At 43.8% G+C, this 21,808-nt stretch overlaps 1 long non-coding RNA gene across 7 annotated transcripts in view; it reads left to right on the forward strand.

Moving 5' to 3' along the window:
* Nucleotides 1-21,808, forward strand: part of LOC307181154 — a 2,002,597-nt gene that overhangs the window by 620,671 nt on the left and 1,360,118 nt on the right. The window lies entirely within an intron of this gene.

Genomic DNA, 21,808 nt, shown 5'->3' on the forward strand with positions numbered 1-21,808 from the left:
CCATACACTTCTCCCGAGTGTCTGTTGGCAATTTACATCCCGCCCATCAGCATAACAAGGCTCCCAGTTCTCCATGGCCTGTCCTGCCTTTCTGGATTTTACACTTTTTTCAGATGGCCCTTTTGACCGGGGGGAAGTGAGACTTCATTGTAGTGCAGATTTCCTTTGCAAGCTTGCTTGGTTGGCCAAAAAGGGCGTATGCGTTTTTTCCTGAATATATTCAGGAAAAAACGCATACGCCCTTTTTGGCCAAGTGCATCATTGTGGACGTTCTGCCTCTTTTCCTATGCTTTCAATGCAATTCCAGTCTACCTCCTGAAATCGGTTTCCTGCAATTCTGCCCCGCTTTCAAGTCCTCTTGGCAGCCTTACTTCAGTCTATTTTTGGACGATAGCTGTCATTTATAACTCTGCAGGTTTGTGAATTACAGTGCCCCTGAGCTCCTTTCTTCAACTCGCTTTCTTGTGACCTGGCCGCAACACCGCCGGATGGCTTCAGGCCCTATCTAGTTCCGGCACGTCACGCTGAGCCTTTGGTTATTTCCTCTTCCTGGTGGGAAATGAGAGTTAAATTTGCCCGTCCAGACACCTCCAGCTAGCCTCTCATTGGTTCTCGCTATTCCTGTTCATCTTCCGCAGAAATTGCAAACTGGGCCAAACAGGAGGTTAAAGGGACTGACTCTCCAAGTGGGGAGAGTGTTAGTAAAGCGTCTGGAATGTTGCACCCGAGTACCAGGGGAGGAAAACTGAGACATATTTGAACACGTCTTCCGATCACATGGTTGATCATACTTGGGTTCCACATGCATGTTTTAGCTGAAGGAAGAATACCTTAAACCTGGAGAGTTAAAACCCGTGTAATGGGTACCATGCAATATGACTTCAAAGGGTCTTCATTTGCTCACCGAACCTCTCCAATCCTATCACTGCTGCGTTTATGCCCCTGTACACATGCTTGATTCTCTTTCGGAGACATAGCAATCCATAGGTTTTAAGATACTTACTAGTCAGGTACATTCTTAGGTGTTTAATATGCGGTGTTGAGTCCATTTCGTTGAGCAAGGAGTAGCTCTTGTCTATTCCATATTTGACTTAAGGAACTTTATCTGTGCTCATTTCAATCTCTGGTTTTATGCAGCACCCCAACTCACCTTTACCCTTAAGCAAGCATAAGTTGGTTTTCTAAATTTGAGACCCTGTTCTGTTCTGTAATTCAGTTCCTGTGTAGCCAAGTTTACATTCCGTGTATTACTGATATCTTATGATGTTTCTTTTTCTGTGTGACTTATTTCAGTTAGAATCATCATACCTGAATCCACTCATTGTGCTGCTAAGGGCCTGATGACACAGATTTCATTGCTGAGTGATATTGCTTTGTAAGTAAATACCACAACTTCTTTATCCATTTTTCACTTTCTGCGATGTTGAACTTGTACTGTAAACGAGGTTCTTGTAAACAGAGCCGTTCCAAACTTTGGGGTGGTTGTGTCTTTTTGATTTTAATTTCCCTAAGCTATAGGACCATAAGTGGAAGTGCCCTAGGCTCTGTTGCTTTGTTTTTTAGATGTTTCAGGAAACACCATACACTTCTCCCGAGTGTCTGTTGGCAATTTACATCCCGCCCATCAGCATAACAAGGCTCCCAGTTCTCCATGGCCTGTCCTGCCTTTCTGGATTTTACACTTTTTTCAGATGGCCCTTTTGACCGGGGGGAAGTGAGACTTCATTGTAGTGCAGATTTCCTTTGCAAGCTTGCTTGGTTGGCCAAAAAGGGCGTATGCGTTTTTTCCTGAATATATTCAGGAAAAAACGCATACGCCCTTTTTGGCCAAGTGCATCATTGTGGACGTTCTGCCTCTTTTCCTATGCTTTCAATGCAATTCCAGTCTACCTCCTGAAATCGGTTTCCTGCAATTCTGCCCCGCTTTCAAGTCCTCTTGGCAGCCTTACTTCAGTCTATTTTTGGACGATAGCTGTCATTTATAACTCTGCAGGTTTGTGAATTACAGTGCCCCTGAGCTCCTTTCTTCAACTCGCTTTCTTGTGACCTGGCCGCAACACCGCCGGATGGCTTCAGGCCCTATCTAGTTCCGGCACGTCACGCTGAGCCTTTGGTTATTTCCTCTTCCTGGTGGGAAATGAGAGTTAAATTTGCCCGTCCAGACACCTCCAGCTAGCCTCTCATTGGTTCTCGTTATTCCTGTTCATCTTCCGCAGAAATTGCAAACTGGGCCAAACAGGAGGTTAAAGGGACTGACTCTCCAAGTGGGGAGAGTGTTAGTAAAGCGTCTGGAATGTTGCACCCGAGTACCAGGGGAGGAAAACTGAGACATATTTGAACACGTCTTCCGATCACATGGTTGATCATACTTGGGTTCCACATGCATGTTTTAGCTGAAGGAAGAATACCTTAAACCTGGAGAGTTAAAACCCGTGTAATGGGTACCATGCAATATGACTTCAAAGGGTCTTCATTTGCTCACCGAACCTCTCCAATCCTATCACTGCTGCGTTTATGCCCCTGTACACATGCTTGATTCTCTTTCGGAGACATAGCAATCCATAGGTTTTAAGATACTTACTAGTCAGGTACATTCTTAGGTGTTTAATATGCGGTGTTGAGTCCATTTCGTTGAGCAAGGAGTAGCTCTTGTCTATTCCATATTTGACTTAAGGAACTTTATCTGTGCTCATTTCAATCTCTGGTTTTATGCAGCACCCCAACTCACCTTTACCCTTAAGCAAGCATAAGTTGGTTTTCTAAATTTGAGACCCTGTTCTGTTCTGTAATTCAGTTCCTGTGTAGCCAAGTTTACATTCCGTGTATTACTGATATCTTATGATGTTTCTTTTTCTGTGTGACTTATTTCAGTTAGAATCATCATACCTGAATCCACTCATTGTGCTGCTAAGGGCCTGATGACACAGATTTCATTGCTGAGTGATATTGCTTTGTAAGTAAATACCACAACTTCTTTATCCATTTTTCACTTTCTGCGATGTTGAACTTGTACTGTAAACGAGGTTCTTGTAAACAGAGCCGTTCCAAACTTTGGGGTGGTTGTGTCTTTTTGATTTTAATTTCCCTAAGCTATAGGACCATAAGTGGAAGTGCCCTAGGTTCTGTTGCTTTGTTTTTTAGATGTTTCAGGAAACACCATACACTTCTGCCGAGTGGTTGTTGGCAATTTACATCCCGCCCATCAGCATAACAAGGCTCCCAGTTCTCCATGGCCTGTCCTGGCTTTCTGGATTTTACACTTTTTTCAGATGGCCCTTTTGACCCGGGGGAAGTGAGACTTCATTGTAGTGCAGATTTCCTTTGCAAGCTTGCTTGGTTGGCCAAAAAGGGCGTATGCGTTTTTTCCTGAATATATTCAGGAAAAAACGCATACGCCCTTTTTGGCCAAGTGCATCATTGTGGACGTTGTGCCTCTTTTCCTATGCTTTCAATGCAATTCCAGTCTACCTCCTGAAATCGGTTTCCTGCAATTCTGCCCCGCTTTCAAGTCCTCTTGGCAGCCTTACTTCAGTCTATTTTTGGACGATAGCTGTCATTTATAACTCTGCAGGTTTGTGAATTACAGTGCCCCTGAGCTCCTTTCTTCAACTCGCTTTCTTGTGACCTGGCCGCAACACCGCAGGATGGCTTCAGGCCCTAATCTGGTTCCGGTACGGCACGCTGAGCCTTTGGTTATTTCCTCTTCCTGGTGGGAAATGAGAGTTAAATTTGCCCGTCCAGACACCTCCAGCTAGCCTCTCATTGGTTCTCGCTATTCCTGTTCATCTTCCGCAGAAATTGCAAACTGGGCCAAACAGGAGGTTAAAGGCGCTGACTCTCCAAGTGGGGAGAGTGTTAGTAAAGCGTCTGGAATGTTGCACCCGAGTACCAGGGGAGGAAAACTGAGACATATTTGAACACGTCTCCCGTTCACATGGTTGATCATACTTGGGTTCCACATGCATGTTTTAGCTGAAGGAAGAATACCTTAAACCTGGAGAGTTAAGACCCGTGTAATGGGTACCATGCAATATGACTTCAAAGGGTCTTCATTTGCTCACCGCACCTCTCCAATCCTATCACTGTTGCGTTTATGCCCCTGTACACATGGTTGATTCTCTTTCGGAGACATAGCAATCCATAGGTTTTACGATACTTACTAGTCAGGTACATTCTTAGGCGTTTAATATGCGGTGTTGAGTCCATTTCGTTGAGCAAGGAGTAGCTCTTGTCTATTCCATATTTGACTTAAGGAACTTTATCTGTGCTCATTTCAATCTCTGGTTTTATGCAGCACCCCAACTCACCTTTACCCTTAAGCAAGCATAAGTTGGTTTTCTAAATTTGAGACCCTGTTCTGTTCTGTAATTCAGTTCCTGTGTAGCCAAGTTTACATTCCGTGTATTACTGATATCTTATGATGTTTCTTTTTCTGTGTGACTTATTTCAGTTAGAATCATCATACCTGAATCCACTCATTGTGCTGCTAAGGGCGTGATGACACAGATTTCATTGCTGAGTGATATTGCTTTGTAAGTAAATACCACAACTTCTTTATCCATTTTTCACTTTCTGCGATGTTGAACTTGTACTGTAAACGAGGTTCTTGTAAACAGAGCCGTTCCAAACTTTGGGGTGGCTGTGTCTTTTTGATTTTAATTTCCCTAAGCTATAGGACCATAAGTGGAAGTGCCCTAGGCTCTGTTGCTTTGTTTTTTAGATGTTTCAGGAAACACCATACACTTCTCCCAAGTGTCTGTTGGCAATTTACATCCCGCCCATCAGCATAACAAGGCTCCCAGTTCTCAATGGCCTGTTGCCTTTCTGGATTTTACACTTTTTTCAGATGGCCCTTTTGGCCAGGGGGAAGTGAGACTTCATTGTAGTGCAGATTTCCTTTGCAAGCTTGCTTGGTTGGCCAAAAAGGGCGTATGCGTTTTTTCCTGAATATATTCAGGAAAAAACGCATACGCCCTTCTTGGCCAAGTGCATCATTGTGGACGTTCTGCCTCTTTTCCTATGCTTTCAATGCAATTCCAGTCTACCTCCTGAAATCGGTTTCCTGCAATTCTGCCCCGCTTTCAAGTCCTCTTGGCAGCCTTACTTCAGTCTATTTTTGGACGATAGCTGTCATTTATAACTCTGCAGGTTTGTGAATTACAGTGCCCCTGAGCTCCTTTCTTCAACTCGCTTTCTTGTGACCTGGCTGCAACACCGCAGGATGGCTTCAGGCCCTAATCTGGTTCCGGCCCGGCATGCTGAGCCTTTGGTTAATTCCTCTTCCTGGTGGGAAATGAGAGTTAAATTTGCCCGTCCAGACACATCCAGCTAGCCTCTCATTGGTTCTCGCTATTCCTGTTCATCTTCCGCAGAAATTGCAAACTGGGCCAAACAGGAGGTTAAAGGCGCTGACTCTCCAAGTGGGGAGAGTGTTAGTAAAGCGTCTGGAATGTTGCACCCGAGTACCAGGGGAGGAAAACTGAGACATATTTGAACACGTCTCCCGTTCACATGGTTGATCATACTTGGGTTCCACATGCATGTTTTAGCTGAAGGAAGAATACCTTAAACCTGGAGAGTTAAGACCCGTGTAATGGGTACCATGCAATATGACTTCAAAGGGTCTTCATTTGCTCACCGAACCTCTCCAATCCTATCACTGCTGCATTTATGCCCCTGTACACATGCTTGATTCTCTTTTGGAGACATAGCAATCCATAGGTTTTCCGATACTTACTAGTCAGGTACATTCTTAGGCGTTTAATATGCGGTGTTGAGTCCATTTCGTTGAGCAAGGAGTAGCTCTTGTCTATTCCATATTTGACTTAAGGAACTTTATCTGTGCTCATTTCAATCTCTGGTTTTATGCAGCACCCCAACTCACCTTTACCCTTAAGCAAGCATAAGTTGGTTTTCTAAATTTGAGACCCTGTTCTGTTCTGTAATTCAGTTCCTGTGTAGCCAAGTTTACATTCCGTGTATTACTGATATCTTATGATGTTTCTTTTTCTGTGTGACTTATTTCAGTTAGAATCATCATACCTGAATCAACTCATTGTGCTGCTAAGGGCCTGATGACACAGATTTCATTGCTGAGTGATATTGCTTTGTAAGTAAATACCACAACTTCTTTATCCATTTTTCACTTTCTGCGATGTTGAACTTGTACTGTAAACGAGGTTCTTGTAAACAGAGCCGTTCCAAACTTTGGGGTGGCTGTGTCTTTTTGATTTTAATTTCCCTAAGCTATAGGACCATAAGTGGAAGTGTGCTAGGCTCTGTTGTTTTGTTTTTTAGATGTTTCAGGAAACACCATACACTTCTCCCAAGTGTCTGTTGGCAATTTACATCCCGCCCATCAGCATAACAAGGCTCCCAGTTCTCAATGGCCTGTTGCTTTTCTGGATTTTACACTTTTTTCAGATGGCCCTTTTGGCCGGGGGGAAGTGAGACTTCATTGTAGTGCAGATTTCCTTTGCAAGCTTGCTTGGTTGGCCAAAAAGGGCGTATGCGTTTTTTCCTGAATATATTCAGGAAAAAACGCATACGCCCTTTTTGGCCAAGTGCATCATTGTGGACGTTCTGCCTCTTTTCCTATGCTTTCAATGCAATTCCAGTCTACCTCCTGAAATCGGTTTCCTGCAATTCTGCCCCGCTTTCAAGTCCTCTTGGCAGCCTTACTTCAGTCTATTTTTGGACGATAGCTGTCATTTATAACTCTGCAGGTTTGTGAATTACAGTGCCCCTGAGCTCCTTTCTTCAACTCGCTTTCTTGTGACCTTGTCGCAACACCGCAGGATGGCTTCAGGCCCTAATCTGGTTCCGGCCCGGCATGCTGAGCCTTTGGTTAATTCCTCTTCCTGGTGGGAAATGAGAGTTAAATTTGCCCGTCCAGACACATCCAGCTAGCCTCTCATTGGTTCTCGCTATTCCTGTTCATCTTCCGCAGAAATTGCAAACTGGGCCAAACAGGAGGTTAAAGGCGCTGACTCTCCAAGTGGGGAGAGTGTTAGTAAAGCGTCTGGAATGTTGCACCCGAGTTCCAGGGGAGGAAAACTGAGACATATTTGAACACGTCTCCCGTTCACATGGTTGATCATACTTGGGTTCCACATGCATGTTTTAGCTGAAGGAAGAATACCTTAAACCTGGAGAGTTAAGACCCGTGTAATGGGTACCATGCAATATGACTTCAAAGGGTCTTCATTTGCTCACCGAACCTCTCCAATCCTATCACTGCTGCGTTTATGCCCCTGTACACATGCTTGATTCTCTTTCGGAGACATAGCAATCCATAGGTTTTAAGATACTTACTAGTCAGGTACATTCTTAGGCGTTTAATATGCGGTGTTGAGTCCATTTCGTTGAGCAAGGAGTAGCTCTTGTCTATTCCATATTTGACTTAAGGAACTTTATCTGTGCTCATTTCAATCTCTGGTTTTATGCAGCACCCCAACTCACCTTTACCCTTAAGCAAGCATAAGTTGGTTTTCTAAATTTGAGACCCTGTTCTGTTCTGTAATTCAGTTCCTGTGTAGCCAAGTTTACATTCCGTGTATTACTGATATCTTATGATGTTTCTTTTTCTGTGTGACTTATTTCAGTTAGAATCATCATACCTGAATCCACTCATTGTGCTGCTAAGGGCGTGATGACACAGATTTCATTGCTGAGTGATATTGCTTTGTAAGTAAATACCACAACTTCTTTATCCATTTTTCACTTTCTGCGATGTTGAACTTGTACTGTAAACGAGGGTCTTGTAAACAGAGCCGTTCCAAACTTTAGGGTGGCTGTGTCTTTTTGATTTTAATTTCCCTAAGCTATAGGACCATAAGTGGAAGTGCCCTAGGCTCTGTTGCTTTGTTTTTTAGATGTTTCAGGAAACACCATACACTTCTCCCGAGTGGTTGTTGGCAATTTACATCCCGCCCATCAGCATAACAAGGCTCCCAGTTCTCCATGGCCTGTCCTGCCATTCTGGATTTTACACTTTTTTCAGATGGCCCTTTTGACCGGGGGGAAGTGAGACTTCATTGTAGTTCAGATTTCCTTTGCAAGCTTGCTTGGTTGGCCAAAAAGGGCGTATGCGTTTTTTCCTGAATATATTCAGGAAAAAACGCATACGCCCTTTTTGGCCAAGTGCATCATTGTGGATGTTCTGCCTCTTTTCCTATGCTTTCAATGCAATTCCAGTCTACCTCCTGAAATCGGTTTCCTGCAAATCTGCCCCGCTTTCAAGTCCTCTTGGCAGCCTTACTTCAGTCTATTTTTGTAGGATAGCTGGCATTTATAACTCTGCAGGTTTGTGAATTACAGTGCCCCTGAGCTCCTTTCTTCAACTCGCTTTCTTTTGAGCTGGCCGCAACACCGCAGAATGGCTTCAGGCCCTAATCTGGTTCCGGTAGGGCACGCTGAGCCTTTGGTTATTTCCTCTTCCTGGTGGGAAATGAGAGTTAAATTTGCCCGTCCAGACACATCCAGCTAGCCTCTCATTGGTTCTCGCTATTCCTGTTCATCTTCCGCAGAAATTGCAAACTGGGCCAAACAGGAGGTTAAAGGCGCTGACTCTCCAAGTGGGGAGAGTGTTAGTAAAGCGTCTGGAATGTTGCACCCGAGTACCAGGGGAGGAAAACTGAGACATATTTGAACACGTCTCCCGTTCACATGGTTGATCATACTTGGGTTCCACATGCATGTTTTAGCTGAAGGAAGAATACCTTAAACCTGGAGAGTTAAGACCCGTGTAATGGGTACCATGCAATATGACTTCAAAGGGTCTTCATTTGCTCACCGAACCTCTCCAATCCTATCACTGCTGCGTTTATGCCCCTGTACACATGCTTGATTCTCTTTCGGAGACAGAGCAATCCATAGGTTTTAAGATACTTACTAGTCAGGTACATTCTTAGGCGTTTAATATGCGGTGTTGAGTCCATTTCGTTGAGCAAGGAGTAGCTCTTGTCTATTCCATATTTGGCTTAAGGAACTTTATCTGTGCTCATTTCAATCTCTGTTTTTATGCAGCACCCCAACTCACCTTTACCCTTAAGCAAGAATAAGTTGGTTTTCTAAATTTGAGACCCTGTTCTGTTCTGTAATTCAGTTCCTGTGTAGCCAAGTTTCCATTCCGTGGATTACTGATATCTTATGATGTTTCTTTTTCTGTGTGACTTATTTCAGTTAGAATCATCATACCTGAATCCACTCATTGTGCTGCTAAGGGCCTGATGACACAGATTTCATTGCTGAGTGATATTGCTTTGTAAGTAAATACCACAACTTCTTTATCCATTTTTCACTTTCTGCGATGTTGAACTTGTACTGTAAACGAGGTTCTTGTAAACAGAGCCGTTCCAAACTTTGGGGTGGCTGTGTCTTTTTGATTTTAATTTCCCTAAGCTATAGGACCATAAGTGGAAGTGCCCTAGGCTCTGTTGCTTTGTTTTTTAGATGTTTCAGGAAACACCATACACTTCTCCCAAGTGTCTGTTGGCAATTTACATCCCGCCCATCAGCATAACAAGGCTCCCAGTTCTAAATGGCCTGTTGTCTTTCTGGATTTTACACTTTTTTCAGATGGCCCATTTGGCCAGGGGGAAGTGAGACTTCATTGTAGTGCAGATTTCCTTTGCAAGCTTGCTTGGTTGGCCAAAAAGGGCATATGCGTTTTTTCCTGAATATATTCAGGAGAAAACGCATACGCCCTTTTTGGCCAAGTGCATCATTGTGGACGTTCTGCCTCTTTTCCTATGCTTTCAATGCAATTCCAGTCTACCTCCTGAAATCGGTTTCCTGCAATTCTGCCCCGCTTTCAAGTCCTCTTGGCAGCCTTACTTCAGTCTATTTTTGGACGATAGCTGTCATTTATAACTCTGCAGGTTTGTGAATTACAGTGCCCCTGAGCTCCTTTCTTCAACTCGCTTTCTTGTGACCTGGCCGCAACACCGCAGGATGGCTTCAGGCCCTAATCTGGTTCCGGCCCGGCATGCTGAGCCTTTGGTTAATTCCTCTTCCTGGTGGGAAATGAGAGTTAAATTTGCCCATCCAGACACCTCCAGCTAGCCTCTCATTGGTTCTCGCTATTCCTGTTCATCTTCCGCAGAAATTGCAAACTGGGCCAAACAGGAGGTTAAAGGGACTGACTCTCCATGTGGGGAGAGTGTTAGTAAAGCGTCTGGAATGTTGCACCCGAGTACCAGGGGAGGAAAACTGAGACATATTTGAACACGTCTCCCGATCACATGGTTGATCATACTCTAGGTTCCACATGCATGTTTTAGCTGAAGGAAGAATACCTTAAACCTCTGTAGTTGAAACCCGTGGAATGGGTACCATGCAATATGACTTCAAAGGGTCTTCATTTGCTCACCGCACCTCTCCAATCCTATCACTGCTGCGTTTATGCCCCTGTACACATGCTTGATTCTCTTTCGGAGACATAGCAATCCATAGGTTTTAAGATATTTACAAGTCAGGTACATTCTTAGGCGTTTAATATGCGGTGTTGAGTCCATTTCGTTGAGCAAGGAGTAGCTCTTGTCTATTCCATATTTGGCTTAAGGAACTTTATCTGTGCTCATTTCAATCTCTGGTTTTATGCAGCACCCCAACTCACCGTTAGTCTTAAGCAAGCATAAGTTGTTTTTCTAAATTTGAGACCCTGTTCTGTTCTGTAATTCAGTTCCTGTGTAGCCAAGTTTCCATTCCGTGTATTACTGATATCTTATGATTTTTCTTTTTCTGTGTGACTTATTTCAGTTAGAATCATCTTACCTGAATCCACTCATTGTGCTGCTAAGGGCCTGATGACACAGATTTCATTGCTGAGTGATATTGCTTTGTAAGTGAATACCACAACTTCTTTATCCATTTTTCACTTTCTGCGATGTTGAACTTGTACTGTAAACGAGGTTCTTGTAAACAGAGCCGTTCCAAACTTTGGGGTGGCTGTGTCTTTTTGATTTTAATTTCCCTAAGCTATAGGACCATAAGTGGAAGTGCCCTAGGCTCTGTTGCTTTGTTTTTTAGATGTTTCAGGAAACACCATACACTTCTCCCAAGTGTCTGTTGGCAATTTACATCCCGCCCATCAGCATAACAAGACTCCCAGTTCTCAATGGCCTGTTGCCTTTCTGGATTTTACACTTTTTTCAGATGGCCCTTTTGGCCGGGGGGAAGTGAGACTTCATTGTAGTGCAGATTTCCTTTGCAAGCTTGCTTGGTTGGCCAAAAAGGGCGTATGCGTTTTTTCCTGAATATATTCAGGAAAAAACGCATACGCCCTTTTTGGCCAAGTGCATCATTGTGGACGTTCTGCCTCTTTTCCTATGCTTTCAATGCAATTCCAGTCTACCTCCTGAAATCGGTTTCCTGCAATTCTGCCCCGCTTTCAAGTCCTCTTGGCAGCCTTACTTCAGTCTATTTTTGGACGATAGCTGTCATTTATAACTCTGCAGGTTTGTGAATTACAGTGCCCCTGAGCTCCTTTCTTCAACTCGCTTTCTTTTGACCTGGCCGCAACACCGCTGGATGGCTTCAGGCCCTAATCTGGTTCCGGCCCGGCATGCTGAGCCTTTGGTTAATTCCTCTTCCTGGTGGGAAATGAGAGTTAAATTTGCCCGTCCAGACACATCCAGCTAGCCTCTCATTGGTTCTCGCTATTCCTGTTCATCTTCCGCAGAAATTGCAAACTGGGCCAAACAGGAGGTTAAAGGGACTGACTCTCCAAGTGGGGAGAGTGTTAGTAAAGCGTCTGGAATGTTGCACCCGAGTACCAGGGGAGGAAAACTGAGACATATTTGAACACGTCTCCCGATCACATGGTTGATCATACTCTAGGTTCCACATGCATGTTTTAGCTGAAGGAAGAATACCTTAAACCTGGGTAGTTGAAACCCGTGGAATGGGTACCATGCAATATGACTTCAAAGGGTCTTCATTTGCTCACCGAACCTCTCCAATCCTATCACTGTTGCATTTATGCCCCTGTACACATGCTTGATTCTCTTTCGGAGACATAGCAATCCATAGGTTTTAAGATACTTACTAGTCAGGTACATTCTTAGGCGTTTAATATGGGGTGTTGAGTCCATTTCGTTGAGCAAGGAGTAGCTCTTGTCTATTCCATATTTGGCTTAAGGAACTTTATCTGTGCTCATTTCAATCTCTGGTTTTATGGAGCACCCCAACTCACCTATACCCTTAAGCAAGCATAAGTTGGTTTTCTAAATTTGAGACCCTGTTCTGTTCTGTAATTCAGTTCCTGTGTAGCCAAGTTTCCATTCCGTGTATTACTGATATCTTATGATGTTTCATTTTCTGTGTGACTTACTTCAGTTAGAATCATCATACCTGAATCCACTCATTGTGCTGCTAAGGGCCTGATGACACAGATTTCATTGCTGAGTGATATTGCTTTGTAAGTGAATAGCACAACTTCTTTATCCATTTTTCACTTTCTGCGATGTTGAACTTGTACTGTAAACGAGGTTCTTGTAAACAGAGCCGTTCCAAACTTTGGGGTGGCTGTGTCTTTTTGATTTTAATTTCCCTAAGCTATAGGACCATAAGTGGCAGTGCCCTAGGCTCTGTTGCTTTGTTTTTTAGATGTTTCAGGAAACACCATACATTTCTTCCGAGTGTCTGTCGGCAATTTACATCCCGCCCATCAGCATAACAAGGCTCCCAGTTCTCCATGGCCTGTCCTGCCTTTCTGGATTTTACACTTTTTTCAGATGGCCCTTTTGACCGGGGGGAAGTGAGACTTCATTGTAGTGCAGATTTCCTTTGCAAGCTTGCTGGGTTGGCCAAAAAGGGCGTATGCGTTTTTTCCTGAATATATTCAGGAAAAAACGCATACGCCCTTTTTGGCCAAGTGCATCATTGTGGACGTTCTGCCTCTTTTCCTATGCTTTCAATGCAATTCCAGTCTACCTCCTGAAATCGGTTTCCTGCAATTCTGCCCCGCTTTCAAGTCCTCTTGGCAGCCTTACTTCAGTCTATTTTTGGACGATAGCTGTCATTTATAACTCTGCAGGTTTGTGAATTACAGTGCCCCTGAGCTCCTTTCTTCAACTCGCTTTCTTGTGACCTGGCCGCAACACCGCAGGATGGCTTCAGGCCCTAATCTGGTTCCGGCCCGGCATGCTGAGCCTTTGGTTAATTCCTCTTCCTGGTGGGAAATGAGAGTTAAATTTGCCCGTCCAGACACCTCCAGCTAGCCTCTCATTGGTTCTCGCTATTCCTGTTCATCTTCCGCAGAAATTGCAAACTGGGCCAAACAGGAGGTTAAAGGGACTGACTCTCCAAGTGGGGAGAGTGTTAGGAAAGCGTCTGGAATGTTGCACCCGAGTACCAGGGGAGGAAAACTGAGACATATTTGAACACGTCTCCCGATCACATGGTTGATCATACTCTAGGTTCCACATGCATGTTTTAGCTGAAGGAAGAATACCTTAAACCTGGGTAGTTGAAACCCGTGGAATGGGTACCATGCAATATGACTTCAAAGGGTCTTCATTTGCTCACCGAACCTCTCCAATCCTATCACTGCTGCGTTTATGCCCCTGTACACATGCTTGATTCTCTTTCAGAGTCATAGCAATCCATAGGTTTTAAGATACTTACTAGTCAGGTACATTCTTAGGCGTTTAATATGGGGTGTTGAATCCATTTCGTTGAGCAAGGAGTAGCTCTTGTCTATTCCATATTTGGCTTAAGGAACTTTATCTGTGCTCATTTCAATCTCTGGTTTTATGGAGCACCCCAACTCACCTTTACCGTTAAGCAAGAATAAGTTGGTTTTCTAAATTTGAGACCCTGTTCTGTTCTGTAATTCAGTTCCTGTGTAGTCAAGTTTCCATTCCGTGTATTACTGATATCTTATGATGTTTCTTTTTCTGTGTGACTTATTTCAGTTAGAATCATCATACCTGAATCCACTCATTGTGCTGCTAAGGGCCTGATGACACGGATTTCATTGCTGAGTGATATTGCTTTGTAAGTAAATACAACAACTTCTTTATCCATTTTTCACTTTCTGCGATGTTGAACTTGTACTGTAAACGAGGTTCTTGTAAACAGAGCCGTTCCAAACTTTGGGGTGGCTGTGTCTTTTTGATTTTAATTTCCCTAAGCTATAGGACCATAAGTGGCAGTGCCCTAGGCTCTGTTGCTTTGTTTTTTAGATGTTTCAGGAAACACCATACACTTCTCCCGAGTGTCTGTTGGCAATTTACATCCCGCCCATCAGCATAACAAGGCTCCCAGTTCTCAATGGCCTGTTGCCTTTCTGGATTTTACACTTTTTTCAGATGGCCCTTTTGACCGGGGGGAAGTGAGACTTCATTGTAGTGCAGATTTCCTTTGCAAGCTTGCTTGGTTGGCCAAAAAGGGCGTATGCGTTTTTTCCTGAATATATTCAGGAAAAAACGCATACGCCCTTTTTGGCCAAGTGCATCATTGTGGACGTTCTGCCTCTTTTCCTATGCTTTCAATGCAATTCCAGTCTACCTCCTGAAATCGGTTTCCTGCAATTCTGCCCCGCTTTCAAGTCCTCTTGGCAGCCTTACTTCAGTCTATTTTTGGACGATAGCTGTCATTTATAACTCTGCAGGTTTGTGAATTACAGTGCCCCTGAGCTCCTTTCTTCAACTCGCTTTCTTTTGAGCTGGCCGCAACACCGCAGCATGGCTTCAGGCCCTAATCTGGTTCCGGCACGGCACGCTGAGCCTTTGGTTAATTCCTCTTCCTGGTGGGAAATGAGAGTTAAATTTGCCCGTCCAGACACCTCCAGCTAGTCTCTCATTGGTTCTCGCTATTCCTGTTCATCTTCCGCAGAAATTGCAAACTGGGCCAAACAGGAGGTTAAAGGGACTGACTCTCCAAGTCGGGAGAGTGTTAGTAAAGCGTCTGGAATGATGCACCCGAGTACCAGGGTACGAAAACTAAGACATATTTGAACACGTCTCCCGATCACATGGTTGATCATACTCTAGGTTCCACATGCATGTTTTAGCTGAAGGAAGAATACCTTAAACCTGGGTAGTTGAAACCCGTGGAATGGGTACCATGCAATATGACTTCAAAGGGTCTTCATTTGTTCACCGAACCTCTCCAATCCTATCACTGCTGCGTTTATGCCCCTGTACACATGCTTGATTCTCTTTCGGAGACATAGCAATCCATAGGTTTTAAGATACTTACTAGTCAGGTACATTCTTAGGCGTTTAATATGCGGTGTTGAGTCCATTTCGTTGAGCAAGGAGTAGCTCTTGTGTATTCCATATTTGGCTTAAGGAACTTTATCTGTGCTCATTTCAATCTCTGGTTTTATGCAGCACCCCAACTACCCTTTCCCCTTAAGCAAGCATAAGTTGGTTTTCTAAATTTGAGAACCTGTTCTGTTTTGGAATTCAGTTCCTGTGTAGCCAAGTTTACATTCCGTGTATTAGTGATATCTTATGATGTTTCTTTTTCTGTGTGACTTATTTCAATTAGAATCATCGTACCTGAATCTACTCTTTATGCTGCTACGGGCCTGATGACATAGATTTCATTGCTGAGTGATATTGCTTTGTAAGTAAATACCACAACTTCTTTATCCATTTTTCACTTTCTGTGATATTGAACTTGTACGGTAAACGAGGTTCTTGTAAACAGAGGCGTCCCAAACTTTGGGGTGGCTGTGTCTTTTTGATTTTAATTTCCCTAAGCTATAGGACCATAAGTGGAAGTGCCCTAGGCTCTGTTGCTTTGTTTTTTAGATGTTTCAGGAAACACCATACACTTCTCCTGAGTGTCTGTTGGCAATTTTCATCCCGCCCATCAGCATAACAAGGCTCCCAGTTCTCCATGGCCTGTCCTGCCTTTCTGGATTTTACACTTTCTTCTGATGGCCCTTTTGACCGGGGAGAAGTGAGACTTCATTGTAGTGCAGATTTCCTTTGCAAGCTTGCTGGGTTGGCCAAAAAGGGCGTATGCGTTTTTTCCTGAATATATTCAGGAAAAAACGCATACGCCCTTTTTGGCCAAGTGCATCATTGTGGACGTTCTGCCTCTTTTCCTATGCTTTCAATGCAATTCCAGTCTACGTCCTGAAATCGGTTTCCTGCAATTCTGCCCCGCTTTCAAGTCCTCTTGGCAGCCTTACTTCAGTCTATTTTTGGACAATAGCTGTCATTTATAACTCTGCAGGTTTGTGAATTACAGTGCCCCTGAGCTCCTTTCTTCAACTCGCTTTCTTTTCAGCTGGCCGCAACACCGCAGTATGGCTTCAGGCCCTAATCTGGTTCTGGCACGGCACGCTGAGCCTTTGGTTAATTCCTCTTCCAGGTGGGAAATGAGAGTTAAATTTGCCCGTCCAGACACCTCCAGCTAGCCTCTCATTGGTTCTCGCTATTCCTGTTCATCTTCCGCAGAAATTGCAAACTGGGCCAAACAGGAGGTTAAAGGGACTGACTCTCCAAGTCGGGAGAGTGTTAGTAAAGCGTCTGGAATGTTGCACCCGAGTACCAGGGGAGGAAAACTGAGAAATATTTGAACCCGTCTCCCGTTCACATGGTTGATCATACTCTGTGTTCCACATGCATGTTTTAGCTGAAGGAAGAATACCTTAAACCTGGAGAGTTGAGACCCGTGTAATGGGTACCATGCAATATGACTTCAAAAGGTCTTCATTAGCTCACGAACCTCTCCAATCCTATCACTGCTGCGTTTATGCCCCTGTACACATGCTTGATTCTCTTTCGGAGACATAGCAATCCATAGGTTTTAAGATACTTACTAGTCAGGTACATTCTTAGGCGTTTAATATGCGGTGTTGAGTCCATTTCGTTGAGCAAGGAGTAGCTCTTGTCTATTCCATATTTGGCTTAAGGAACTTTATCTGTGCTCATTTCAATCTCTGGTTTTATGCAGCACCCCAACTCACCTTTCCCGTTAAGCAAGAATAAGTTGGTTTTCTAAATTTGAGACCCTGTTCTGTTCTGTAATTCAGTTCCTTTGTAGCCAAGTTTACATTCCGTGTATTACTGATATCTTATGATGTTTCTTTTTCTGTGTGACTTATTTCAGTTAGAATCATCATACCTGAATCCACTCATTGTGCTGCTAAGGGCCTGATGACACAGATTTCATTGCTGAGTGATATTGCTTTGTAAGTAAATATCACAAGTTCTTTATCCATTTTTCACATTCTGCGATGTTGAACTTGTACTGTAAACGAGGTTCTTGTAAACAGAGACGTTCCAAACTTTGGGGTGGCTGTGTCTTTTTGATTTTAATTTCCCTAAGCTATAGGACCATAAGTGGAAGTGCCCTAGGTTCTGTTGCTTTGTTTTTTAGATGTTTCAGGAAACACCATACACTTCTCCCGAGTGGTTGTTGGCAATTTACATCCCGCCCATCAGCATAACAAGACTCCCAGTTCTCCATGGCCTGTCCTGCCTTTCTGGATTTTACACTTTTTTCAGATGACCCTTTTGACCGGGGGGAAGTGAGACTTCATTGTAGTGCAGATTTCCTTTGCAAGCTTGCTTGGTTGGCCAAAAAGGGCGTATGCGTTTTTTCCTGAATATATTCAGGAAAAAACGCATACGCCCTTTTTGGCCAAGTGCATCATTGTGGACGTTCTGCCTCTTTTCCTATGCTTTCAATGCAATTCCAGTCTACCTCCTGAAATCGGTTTCCTGCAATTCTGCCCCGCTTTCAAGTCCTCTTGGCAGCCTTACTTCAGTCTATTTTTGGACGATAGCTGTCATTTATAACTCTGCAGGTTTGTGAATTACAGTGCCCCTGAGCTCCTTTCTTCAACTCGCTTTCTTTTGAGCTGGCCGCAACACCGCAGGATGGCTTCAGGCCCTAATCTGGTTCCGGCACGGCACGCTGAGCCTTTGGTTATTTCCTCTTCCTGGTGGGAAATGAGAGTTAAATTTGCCCGTCCAGACACCTCCAGCTAGTCTCTCATTGGTTCTCGCTATTCCTGTTCATCTTCCGCAGAAATTGCAAACTGGGCCAAACAGGAGGTTAAAGGCGCTGACTCTCCAAGTCGGGAGAGTATTAGTAAAGCGTCTGGAATGTTGCACCCGAGTATCAGGTACGAAAACTGAGACATATTTGAACACGTCTCCCGATCACATGGTTGATCATACTCTAGGTTCCACATGCATGTTTTAGCTGAAGGAAGAATACCTTAAACCTGGGTAGTTGAAACCCGTGGAATGGGTACCATGCAATATGACTTCAAAGGGTCTTCATTTGCTCACCGAACCTCTCCAATCCTATCACTGCTGCGTTTATGCCCCTGTACACATGCTTGATTCTCTTTCGGAGTCATAGCAATCCATAGGTTTTAAGATACTTTCTAGTCAGGTACATTCTTAGGCGTTTAATATGCGGTGTTGAGTCCATTTCGTTGAGCAAGGAGTAGCTCTTGTCTATTCCATATTTGACTTAAGGAACTTTATCTGTGCTCATTTCAATCTCTGGTTTTATGCAGCACCACAACTCACCTTTCCCCTTAAGCAAGCATAAGTTGGTTTTCTAAATTTGAGACCCTGTTCTGTTCTGTAATTCAGTTCCTGTGTAGCCAAGTTTACATTCCGTGTATTACTGATATCTTATGATGTTTCTTTTTCTGTGTGACTTACTTCAGTTAGAATCATCATACCTGAATCCACTCATTGTGCTGCTAAGGGCCTGATGACACAGATTTCATTGCTGAGTGATATTGCTTTGTAAGTAAATACCACAAGTTCTTTATCCATTTTTCACTTTCTGCGATGTTGAACTTGTACTGTAAACGACGTTCTTGTAAACAGAGCCGTTCCAAACATTGGGGTGGCTGTGTCTTTTTGATTTTAATTTCCCTAAGCTATAGGACCATAAGTGGAAGTGCCCTAGGTTCTGTTGCTTTGTTTTTTAGATGTTTCAGGAAACACCATACACTTCTCCCGAGTGGTTGTTGGCAATTTACATCCCGCCCATCAGCATAACAAGGCTCCCAGTTCTCAATGGCCTGTTGCCTTTCTGGATTTTACACTTTTTTCAGATGGCCCTTTTGACCGGGGGGAAGTGAGACTTCATTGTAGTGCAGATTTCCTTTGCAAGCTTGCTTGGTTGGCCAAAAAGGGCGTATGCGTTTTTTCCTGAATATATTCAGGAAAAAACGCATACGCCCTTTTTGGCCAAGTGCATCATTGTGGACGTTCTGCCTCTTTTCCTATGCTTTCAATGCAATTCCAGTCTACCTCCTGAAATCGGTTTCCTGCAATTCTGCCCCGCTTTCAAGTCCTCTTGGCAGCCTTACTTCAGTCTATTTTTGGACGATAGCTGTCATTTATAACTCTGCAGGTTTGTGAATTACAGTGCCCCTGAGCTCCTTTCTTCAACTCGCTTTCTTGTGACCTGGCCGCAACACCGCAGGATGTCTTCAGGCCCTAATCTGGTTCTGGCACGGCACGCTGAGCCTTTGGTTAATTCCTCTTCCTGGTGGGAAATGAGAGTTAAATTTGCCCAACCAGACACCTCCAGCTAGTCTCTCATTGGTTCTCGCTATTCCTGTTCATCTTCCACAGAAATTGCAAACTGGGCCAAACAGGAGGTTAAAGGGACTGACTATCCAAGTGGGGAGAGTGTTAGTAAAGCGTCTGGAATGTTGCACCCGAGTACCAGGGTACGAAAACTGAGACATATTTGAACACGTCTCCCGATCACATGGTTGATCATACTCTAGGTTCCACATGCATGTTTTAGCTGAAGGAAGAATACCTTAAACCTGGGTAGTTGAAACCCGTGGAATGGGTACCATGCCATATGACTTCAAAGGGTCTTCATTTGCTCACGAACCTCTCCAATCCTATCACTGCTGCGTTTATGCCCCTGTACACATGCTTGATTCTCTTTCGGAGACATAGCAATCCATAGGTTTTAAGATACTTACTAGTCAGGTACATTCTTAGGCGTTTAATATGCGGTGTTGAGTCCATTTCGTTGAGCAAGGAGTAGCTCTTGTCTATTCCATATTTGGCTTAAGGAACTTTATCTGTGCTCATTTCAATCTCTGGTTTTATGCAGCACCCCAACTCACCTTTCCCGTTAAGCAAGAATAAGTTGGTTTTCTAAATTTGAGACCCTGTTCTGTTCTGTAATTCAGTTCCTTTGTAGCCAAGTTTACATTCCGTGTATTACTGATATCTTATGATGTTTCTTTTTCTGTGTGACTTATTTCAGTTAGAATCATCGTACCTGAAACTACTCATTATGCTGCTACGGGCCTGATGACATATATTTCATTGCTGAGTGATACTGCATTGTACGTAAGTACCACAAGTTCTTTATCCATTTTTCACTTTCTGCGATTTTGAACTTGTACGGTAAACGAGGTTCTTGTAAACAGAGGCGTCCCAAACTTTGGGGTGGCTGTGTCTTTTTGATTTTAATTTCCCTAAGCTATAGGACCATAAGTGGAAGTGCCCTAGGTTCTGTTGCTTTGTTTTTTAGATGTTTCAGGAAACACCATACACTTCTCCTGAGTGGTTGTTGGCAATTTTCATCCCGCCCATCAGCATAACAAGGCTCCCAGTTCTCCATGGCCTGTCCTGCCTTTCTGGATTTTACACTTTCTTCTGATGGCCCTTTTGACCGGGGGGAAGTGAGACTTCATTGTAGTGCAGATTTCCTTTGCAAGCTTGCTTGGTTGGCCAAAAAGGGCGTATGCGTTTTTTCCTGAATATATTCAGGAAAAAACGCATACGCCCTTTTTGGCCAAGTGCATCATTGTGGACGTTCTGCCTCTTTTCCTATGCTTTCAATGCAATTCCAGTCTACCTCCTGAAATCGGTTTCCTGCAATTCTGCCCCGCTTTCAAGTCCTCTTGGCAGCCTTACTTCAGTCTATTTTTGGACGATAGCTGTCATTTATAACTCTGCATGTTTGTGAATTACAGTGCCCCTGAGCTCCTTTCTTCAACTCGCTTTCTTTTGAGCTGGCCGCAACACCGCAGTATGGCTTCAGGCCGTAATCTGGTTCCGGCACTGCACGCTGAGCCTTTGGTTATTTCCTCTTCCTGGTGGGAAATGAGAGTTAAATTTGCCCGTCCAGACACCTCCAGCTAGTCTCTCATTGGTTCTCGCTATTCCTGTTCATCTTCCGCAGAAATTGCAAACTGGGCCAAACAGGAGGTTAAAGGCGCTGACTCTCCAAGACGGGAGAGTGTTAGTAAAGCGTCTGGAATGTTGCACCCGAGTACCAGGTATGAAAACAGAGACATATTTGAACACGTCTCCCGATCACATGGTTGATCATACTCTAGGTTCCACATGCATGTTTTAGCTGAAGGAAGAATACCTTAAACCTGGAGAGTTAAGACCCGTGTAATGGGTACCATGCAATATGACTTCAAAGGGTCTTCATTTGCTCACCGAACCTCTCCAATCCTATCACTGCTGCGTTTATGCCCCTGTACACATGCTTGATTCTCTTTCGGAGTCATAGCAATCCATAGGTTTTAAGATACTTACTAGTCAGGTACATTCTTAGGCGTTTAATATGCGGTGTTGAGTCCATTTCGTTGAGCAAGGAGTAGCTCTTGTCTATTCCATATTTGACTTAAGGAACTTTATCTGTGCTCATTTCAATCTCTGGTTTTATGCAGCACCACAACTCACCTTTCCCCTTAAGCAAGCATAAGTTGGTTTTCTAAATTTGAGACCCTGTTCTGTTCTGTAATTCAGTTCCTGTGTAGCCAAGTTTACATTCCGTGTATTACTGATATCTTATGATGTTTCTTTTTCTGTGTGACTTATTT

This window comes from Stenella coeruleoalba (genome assembly GCF_951394435.1).
Source record: "Stenella coeruleoalba genome assembly, contig: scaffold_61, whole genome shotgun sequence".
NCBI classification, from domain to species: domain Eukaryota; kingdom Metazoa; phylum Chordata; class Mammalia; order Artiodactyla; family Delphinidae; genus Stenella; species Stenella coeruleoalba.